The sequence below is a fragment of the Macrobrachium nipponense genome, chromosome 46 (genome assembly GCF_015104395.2).
Source record: "Macrobrachium nipponense isolate FS-2020 chromosome 46, ASM1510439v2, whole genome shotgun sequence".
NCBI classification, from domain to species: Eukaryota; Metazoa; Arthropoda; class Malacostraca; order Decapoda; family Palaemonidae; genus Macrobrachium; species Macrobrachium nipponense.
This window is the reverse complement of record NC_061106.1, coordinates 31,614,440-31,623,903: the sequence shown is the minus strand read 5'-3', so window position 1 is coordinate 31,623,903 and position 9,464 is coordinate 31,614,440.

Genomic DNA, 9,464 nt, shown 5'->3' with positions numbered 1-9,464 from the left:
AAGGCAATCGATGTCATAGTAATGTCTCGCTTCCCTCGAGCGCTTGCCCGTTAGGCAACCAACCTTGGTTACTTGTAAACAGACTCTTTTAAATATGGGGCGTGACCCAGATTGAACTAGATGCATCAAGCGTGGTGATCATGGTACAGTGTTTGTGCTTGTTTGTCTTCGTGCACGCTCATACATACATGCATAGTAAATACATACATACATATATACATATATATACATATATACACATATATATATATATATATATATATATATATATATATAGATATATATATATATATAAATTTATAACATAAATATATCAATTCTCAAATGAATTGAAACACAATGATGATACTTCTGAAACATTTATGAAAACCATTCCCTTCGATATATAGAATATTCTTGAAAGACGATGATGAACTATTGATTTCATATTTATACCGTTACTCGCGTGAATTTGCACACAATCGCATTATTCATTCTTGCAAGAAGATCAGATATCAATCTTCAGTCTCTCACCTTCATATAGGGAAAGGATAAGTTTTCGCATTTTAGTTAGGTTTTTCGAGAAGGTGTGGCACAAAAGCACTGCTTGCTGTCTTTCCATCAACTGTTTCACCTCTGATTGCTTTTTGTCTGCTAAAGCAGATTGTACAATGTTTTTTTTTTTTTAGTCCAAATGATTGTAATTTCCACGCGACCGTTCTTTCTCTATAAAGGTCATCCATGGGGATATTTGCTGTTCTCTGTAATCTTCAGGGAAACTGGTTCTTTTCTGTTCCATCAGAGCTCATGCCCTTTTCCCAGACAATTTGTCTTTAAGACCGTTCAGCTTTCTTCCACCTCATAAAGCGATGTTCCTTCTGTTGGTCTTTCTCTTTCTATACATTATACTATTAGGTGATCTGTTTGATTTCAGATATTCATGTTGTGACGTCAGAAATATAGGTGGCGCTAACATACGTGTTTGCAGCAGACGACGCTTTTAGATTAATTTTTACATTATTTTAGTTCCGGTTTAAAGTTGAAAAATCTATTCGCATTATTTTTTATTTTTTATTTGTTTATTTTTTTGTACGGATTCTGTTTCCTCGGATTCATGTCGATGCGACAAAGTTTGAATAAACCCTTTCATGAAAGTGATGAGTGTAACTTATGCCTCTCGTGATAGCCTTGTGGGTTAAGAGCTTCACTGTACGTCTTGAATGTTTGGTTCCGTGGTTCGCGCCCATGAGCCGACGAATTTCCTATCAACTAAAAAATTCCCCTTCGGCTAACGTAATATGAAAATATATTAATTCTGAGGTAGAGCGAATCAGATATTAAAGGACATTTGTAGTTTAATGTGTATACATGAATCACGGTGATGAAATAAGATATATATTATATATATATATATATATATATATATATATATATATATATATATATATATATATATATATAAATACAGATGAGTACCGGTACATGACAGTCATCGCTGAGGTATTTCCGAGTAAAGGTGGCCGAAAGAAACATTATGGATCTTGGGTATAAAACACCAAGAGTACTCATGAATTTTCAAGGAGGTTCGGTCCGGCTGATCTTTTTTTATAAGTAGTCTCTGAAGTGACACGCACACTTTTGTGTGTATTTCTTGTAATTCCAGATCAGGAGACCACGAAAGTGAGAGAAACACTTTATCGTGCAAAAGTTTTCCATTCATATCGATCATGTGTTTTTCACAGTTTGAAGGAAAAGTCCGTTTGACACTCAATAGACACCGAAGACTCCACGAAAAAAAGCTTTATGAACGGAATTCACTCAAAACTGCGAATGAGGTAAACGTGAATGGAAAAAAGGAACACATAAAGGTGACAGGGGTTGTATTGGTGGTACGTCTATTTAAATCCTTCTATGCGTAAAGATTACCATCAGAAGTTGAATTATATTGTGGGATTATCTTTTATAGTAGATTCACATCAACCATGCATTTGATGTCTATGCCAGTCCCTTTCGACGCCCCTGATTGGCTGTTGAAAAGCCAATCACAGGGCCGGAAACTCAGTCTCTCGAGAGTTCACATAGGCAGGATGTATGTTCCACCTTTCCTGAGGGTTGCTTTTGAAAGACGTATCCCTCAGGAGAGGTGGATCATACATCCTGCTTATGTGAACTCTCTCGAGAGACTGAGAGTTTCCAGCCTGTGATTGGCTTATCAACAGCCAATCAGGGGCGTCGTAAGGGACTGGCCTAGACATCAAATGCACGGTTGATGTGAATCTATTATAGTAAGTCTTGAAGGTAACCTAACAGAGAATAAAAGAAAAGCATTGGTAGCCAGGAGAATATCATAAACTATAGAAGACACTAATAAAAACAAGAGAACTGTGGTAAAACTACATTAATGGAAGTATTTAAGCTATGAACACTAATGATTGTATAGTTTGTACCGTGCATTATATCAACAAATATCTTCCAAACATCAACTAATGTAAGGCATTATGTCAAATTGGAGTCGAGTATAAAATTTCATATATTAAGACTATTAGATAGTATCATTAATTTATTTTCAAAATTATGTTCTCTCAGAACACATCGTCACAAAATTTCCTTAATTCTCGGTAGAGATTCTCTGTAGAGATTTATTTTTAAGTACATTTACCCTTACATAACTGTGATTTGTTTCTTCACTGTTATTATTGTGAAATAATTATTATATATCACAGGATTGCAAGTATTCAGTTCTTGAGGGCAAAAAACCTTAAATCAATCTACCAATCAGCCAGGCAAATTCATGAATCCATAATACCCAAAATACATTCTCTGATCTCGTAACAAACGCCTCCGTATTTATTCCAAGCCAACCTCAAACGCTCGTATCCAAGATAACCGTCTTTTGTTTCTTATCGACCGGCCATCCCTCACCGACCCCTGCATTATCGCTAAATTCCACGCCACCGATAGCTATAAGTTAACATTGGTCATTGACCTGTACGTATGCTTAGCTCATTAATCTATTCTGTAAATGACCTGGCATCTATAATTCCATTAGTATGGGGACATTACTCATTCTTTCAGTCCAAGGTCTTGTGGGTTGAGCTACCTTTCATCACGCAATTACTGTGGGCACGGGTATGTGTGTACATGAAACAGGCACAATAAATATAATCTTAAATATTATGCTACATTCATAAAGTACTGTGAAGGGGATCATTACAACTATGTTTATGTAATATGAAACATCATTTCGAACTTCATTCGTTCCTGGAGCCTTTGCCCGAAAATTGGTTGTGTCTTTATTTGCAATATAAGGACAGATAGAAGCATTCCGAATAGATTCATCCACGTATTTTTGTTTTCCTTTGACTAGTGAGGTTTTGTGCACTTCCGGAAGTAAAAGAGACAGCACGTTGGTTATTATGTGACAATTTGACAAAGTTCTCTAATAAGACCTTAGTTTAGCGGTTGGTTCGGTTCTGACCGCTCTTCTACTTCCTTTTTATATCGTAACCTTGAGAAGCCATATTACAATATCCCTTGTTGAACGCGCTCACATACACACACATACATAAATATAAGTATAAAGTTTTTATATATATATATATATATATATATATATATATATCTATATTATATACTATGTATGTATGTATGTATGTATGTATGTATGTAGTTACTGCATATGAAATAAAGTTCACTTTCTGGAGACGAATCTTGCTTTAAGTAAACATTATCGTCATCGGTTTATTATTATTAATTATTATTATTATTATTATATGCTAGACGTATCCATCAGAAATGAGAATGTCTCAGTCAGTGACAAACAGCAATAAACTTAAGTAAAGAAAATTATATCCAAAACGTAAGACCTTGGAAGACCAGGTTACAGAGGCTATGGCACATCAAAAAGTTTGAGATCAGTGCTTGCTGAAGAAAATATTTGGGCGCTCTCAGTGATCCAGTTGCCTCAAACACACCGCTAAGAGTAGTCATTACATTTAAAAGCAATTGAAAATTGGGGCTATTTTGGACTGTATTTTTTAGTGAAGAAATAGAGAAAGAAAGGCAGACTTTTCTAATATTAACCCATTCCTAAGTGAGACCCTTAAATGAAAGGAGGAAGAATTTATACCTAAGGCTAAAGAAACCCTACACAAGGAATGACTGTCTTCGTAACTGACAGGTGACTGAATGTTTTATCAAACGAAGCTCATGAGTAATCAAACTGATAATCTTGCATTTAAAAAAAATTGAATCATCTGATACAGAGAGCATGTGAATTAGGTAACAAACTGAAGAGCTCATTACCACCTGAATTTTTTGTGTGCTCTATCACAGTCCTCCAATTCGATTGGGTGGTATTTATAGTGTGGGGTTTCGGGTTGCATCCTGCCTCCTTAGGAGTCCATCACTTTTCTTACTATGTGCGCCGTTTCTAGGATCACAGTCTTCTGCATGAGTCCTGGAGCTACTTCAGCCTCTAGTTTTTCTAGATTCCTTTTCAGGGATCTTGGGATCGTGCCTAGTGCTCCTATGATTATGGGTACGATTTCCACTGGCATATCCCATATTCTTCTTATTTCTATTCAGATCTTGATACTTATCCATTTTTTTCCCTTCTTCTTTTCTTCTTCAACTCTGGTGTCCCATGGTATTGCGACATCAATGAGTGATACTTTCTTCTTGACTTTGTCAATCAACGTCATGTCTGGTCTATTTGCACGTATCACCCTATCCGTTCTGATACCATAGTCCCAGAGGATCTTTGCCTGATCGTTTTCTATCACTCCCTCTGGTTGGTGCTCGTACCACTTATTACTGCAAGGTAGCTGATGTTTCTTGCACAGGCTCCAGTGGAGGGCTTTTGCTATTGAATCATGCCTCTTTTTGTACTGGTTCTGTGCAAGTGCCGGGCATTCGCTTGCTATGTGGTTTATGGTTTCATTTTTCGTATTGCACTTCCTACATATGGGAGAGATGTTATTTCCGTCTATCGTTCTTTGAATATATCTGGTTCTTAGGGCCTGATCTTGTGCCGCTGTTATCATTCCTTCAGTTTCCTTCTTTAGCTCTCCCTTCTGTAGCCATTGCCAGGAGTCATCGCTGGCTAGTTCTTTAGTCTGTCTTATGTATTGTCCGTGCATTGGTTTGTTGTGCCAGTCCTCTGTTCTGTCTGTCATTCTCCTGTCTCTGTATATTTCTGGGTCTTCGTCTACTTTTATTAGTCCTTCTTCCCATGCACTCTTTAGCCACTCGTCTTCACTGGTTTTCAGATATTGCCCCAGCGCTCTGTTTTCGATGTTGACGCAGTCCTCTATACTTAGTAGTCCTCTCCCTCCTTCCTTTCGTGTTATGTATAGTCTGTCCGTATTTGCTCTTGGGTGTAGTGCTTTGTGTATTGTCATATGTTTCCTGGTTTTCTGATCTATGCTGCGGAGTTCTGCCTTCGTCCATTCCACTATTCCTGCGCTGTATCTGATTACTGCACTGCCACGTGTTTATGGCTTTTATCATATTTCTGGCGTTGAGTTTTGACTTGAGTATCGCCTTGAGTCTCTGCATATATTCTTTCCTGATCGTGTCCTTCATCTCTTGGTGTTTTATATCCCCTCCTTCCATTATTCCCAGGTATTTGTATCCTGTCTCATCTATGTGTTTGATGTTGCTCCCATCTGGTAGCTTTATCCCTTCAGTTCTCGTTACTTTGCCTTTTTGTATGTTGACTAAGGCGCATTTTTCTATTCCAAACTCCATCCTGATGTCCCCAGATACAATCCTTACAGTCTGGATTAGGGTATCTATTTCCTTGATGCTCTTACCATACAGCTTGATGTCGTCCATGAACATCAGATGGTTGATTCTGTTGCCTCTTTTCTTGAGTTGGTACCCGGCATCCATCTTCTGTAGTACTTTTGTCATGGGAATCATGGCTACTACGAAGAGTAGTGGGGACAGTGAGTCGCCCTGGAAGATCCCTCTCCTGATATTAACCTCTGCTAGTCTTATTCCAGAGCTTGTAAGTATTGTATTCCAGTTGCGTATTGTATTTTTGAGGAAGCTGATGGTGTTTTCCTCTGCCCCATATATTTTCAGGCATTCTATTAGCCATGTGTGTGGTATCATGTCGAAGGCTTTCTTATAAGAGTATCCATGCCATGCTTAGGTTGGTTTTCCTTCTCCTACTGTTCTTCATTATTATTATTATTATTATTATTATTATTATTATTATTATTATTATTATTATTATTATTATTATTATTACTTCAGTAGGTGAAACCATTCACATGGGGCCATTGAATTAAAATTCAAGCTTCCAAAGATTGTTGGTTTCAACCTCCCACCGCTAAAGACCCCACACTGCAGCAGTAGCTGATCATGATACAGAGCCAGTGATTTTTCATCGCCCTGGAGGAGACGCGAACAAGCGACATGTGAGTGGCGGCATGCCAAGACACTAACAACTATACCAGCGGGCTAGCGTTTTGTAGTATAAATTTCTTGGATGCTTAAACATTTTTCCAAGTAGCTTGGCTTCAAGAGAATAAAGAAAGCGCCTCAGTGGCTTAATCGGTATGGTCTTGGCCAGCCACCTCGGTGGCCGTAAGTTCGGTTCTTGTACATTCCATTGAGGGGTCAGAGATGTGTATTTCTGGTGATAGAAGTTGAAGTTCAATCTCGACGTGGTTCGGAAGTCATGTAAAGCCGTTGGTCCCGTTGCTGAATAACCACTGGTTCCATGCAACGTAAAAACACCATACAAACAAACAAACAAACAAGAGAAAGAGTCTGTTAAGAGATTTCATTCTTATGAACCGCATAACTACAGAGCTGTCTTGACCCCAATACCCTGTTCCCTTTCTCTTTGCTCTAGCAGTTCATTATACCAAATACCCTGTTTGCAAGTCCAAATTACATTGGATAATTACAGGTTTGGGAGAATCTCTATTTCCTAAGTGAGCATTTTTATTTCTCTCTCTATCTCTCTCTCTCTCTCTCTCTCTCTCTCTCTCTCTCTATCTCTCACTCTCTCTCTCTCTCTCTCTCTTGCTTCAAGGAATTACTTCCACTTCGAGCAGATGTTAACGGTTTGCCTGCATACTTTTCAGAAGCAAAGGCTGGCCCCCCGAGTAGCGGACCTCCAGTCAGGTCGTAATATTTGATTTGGTCTATCAATAGATGCAAGTAAAATATGCGCCGAAATTTCTTCGGCGCCGCAATCAAGTTTTCTACACAGCGTATCATGCTGTATGAGCCGCGGCCAATGAAACTTTCAGCCACGGCCCGGTGGTTGCCTGACCTTTAGTGTTGCTAGACGTATAATCACGGCTAACTTTAACCTTTAATAAATCCAAAACTACTGAGGCTAGAGGGCTGCAATTTGGTATGTTTGATGAGTGGAAGGTGGATGATCAACATACCAATTTGCAACCCTCAGTAGTTTTTATGATCTGAGGGTGGACACAAAAAGTGGGGACGGACCGACAAAGCCATCTCAATCATTTTCTTTTACAGCAAACTAAAAAAAAAAGCCAGTTATTCCATAATTCTGGATCAGTATATCACTTACCGTAGCATTTGATTCAGTCAGCATTTACTGTCTCTATTCAGCGATGGATGAAAGAAGTTAGCTTAATCGGTAATAATCATCATTCAAGATGCAAACGAATGAACCCTATTCAGTTGTGCAATTTGTGTTTGTCATTTCAGTGAACGTAATTCAAAACCCCCCTATAAAACAGTTGACTATTACCGAGTAATCGGTTCACTTTCGTCTTCTATCACCGGATAGACACAAAAAATACTGACGTCATCACTACTGAAGAAAAAGAAAATAATGGACTTTGATGGTCGTGAATTGGTCGTCCATTGATAAAGGGAAATTGACCTGCAAGGCGGATGTCACCTGCTAATGGGAAGGAAAAGGAAATCTGTTATCAGTGGTTCCCATCGTTTTTTTTTAAGGCGGACTTTTTTTTTTATTACCTTTTAGAGTCATTGTACTACTATTATAACCCCCTTTATATCCCACCACCCTTATTATATTCCTGGTTCTTTAGCTTTACGGTTATATTTGGTTACCGTCCTTTTTTATGTAATGCGCATAATGTTATATATTATATATATATCCATGCTGTTGGTAGTTATAACGTTATATATCCGCTAAATCTTACCTCCATTTTTCAGAAGTCTTTATTTTACGCGCGATTCACAGCTCTGTTTGATTTAACCTGTCGTCGTTATGTAGAGTTTTCGGTTTCTGTATCAAGCAATATATTTCTGGATGTTATCATTTGTCGATAACTTTACCAGCCTCGAGTTGAATTTTTTTCATTGTCCTTTATTGTTTGACGTTTTTCTTGCAAAAGTCTTATTCCTGGAGCCGTTTCTTTATGCTCTAACTGGAATAACTCTCACGATGAAGTGAAAAATAACTTATTTCTCATGCATTAGCACTTTTCGGATAAATTACTCGTTAACAAAACAAATACTCATTAGCATGAGTTTTGAAATGGAGAAACAAACCCACTGCATGTATGGGTAAATATATTTAGAAATGAATCTCTACAGAGAACTTTTGAAATTCCGTTCTATATCCCTTTTCAACAGATTTCCGAAAACTCTCTGTAGGGATTTATTTTCAAATAATGTAATAGTACCCAAAGCACAACTGGATTTGATTCCCCAAATTCCTCATTGATGGTAGAGAATGCTAAGCTATCTAGACAAGGAAATGCACCCATTACCCTCCGTTACCATGGTAGTACTAATACTGGCTCTAAAAATAACCGCACACGATATTCCGTTGTACAAAGTCAAAACGTGTCGTAGTATATAAAGAGTTAAAACTCACTTCACCATCTTTCATTTCTAGTCTCTACTTGAACTTTTGTTTTAGTTTTCTTCTGTACATTACTTTTATTTTATGATTCTGTTTAGTTTATAGGACTTTATTCAATCATTGAGTCAAAGTCAGCTTTATCTTGCGGCGCACTGTAGGCATTATTTAAGTCACTTTTATCTTACGGCGCACTATAGGCATTATTTAATGTTCTTTGGAGCGTCCTTTGGCCCCTATAGCTGCAACCCCTTTCATTCCTTTGACTGTATCTCCGTTCATATTCGCTTTCTTCCATTTTGTCTTTCCACCGTTTCCTAAAAATTTGTAATAATGCAGCTGCGAGGGTTTCTTCCCGTTACCCCTTTCAAACCTTTTTACTGTCAATTTCCGTTTCAGCGCCGAATGCCCTCATAGTTCCCAACGCTTGGCCTTTGGCATAAATTTTATATTCTAATTCTATATACTATTCTATTAAATAATTTTCCTTTTTTACGTTTTTTTTATTTGTATGTTTGTGTTATGTTTACCAATATGTAAAGATTAGCAAATATTTCTAATTAACGTTGCTCCCGCGTGCCTCTGTTTCTTGAGGATAAAGTTTCCTTTTGCAATAACATTTAGAAGTCAATCATCTCAATCGTCATTTACT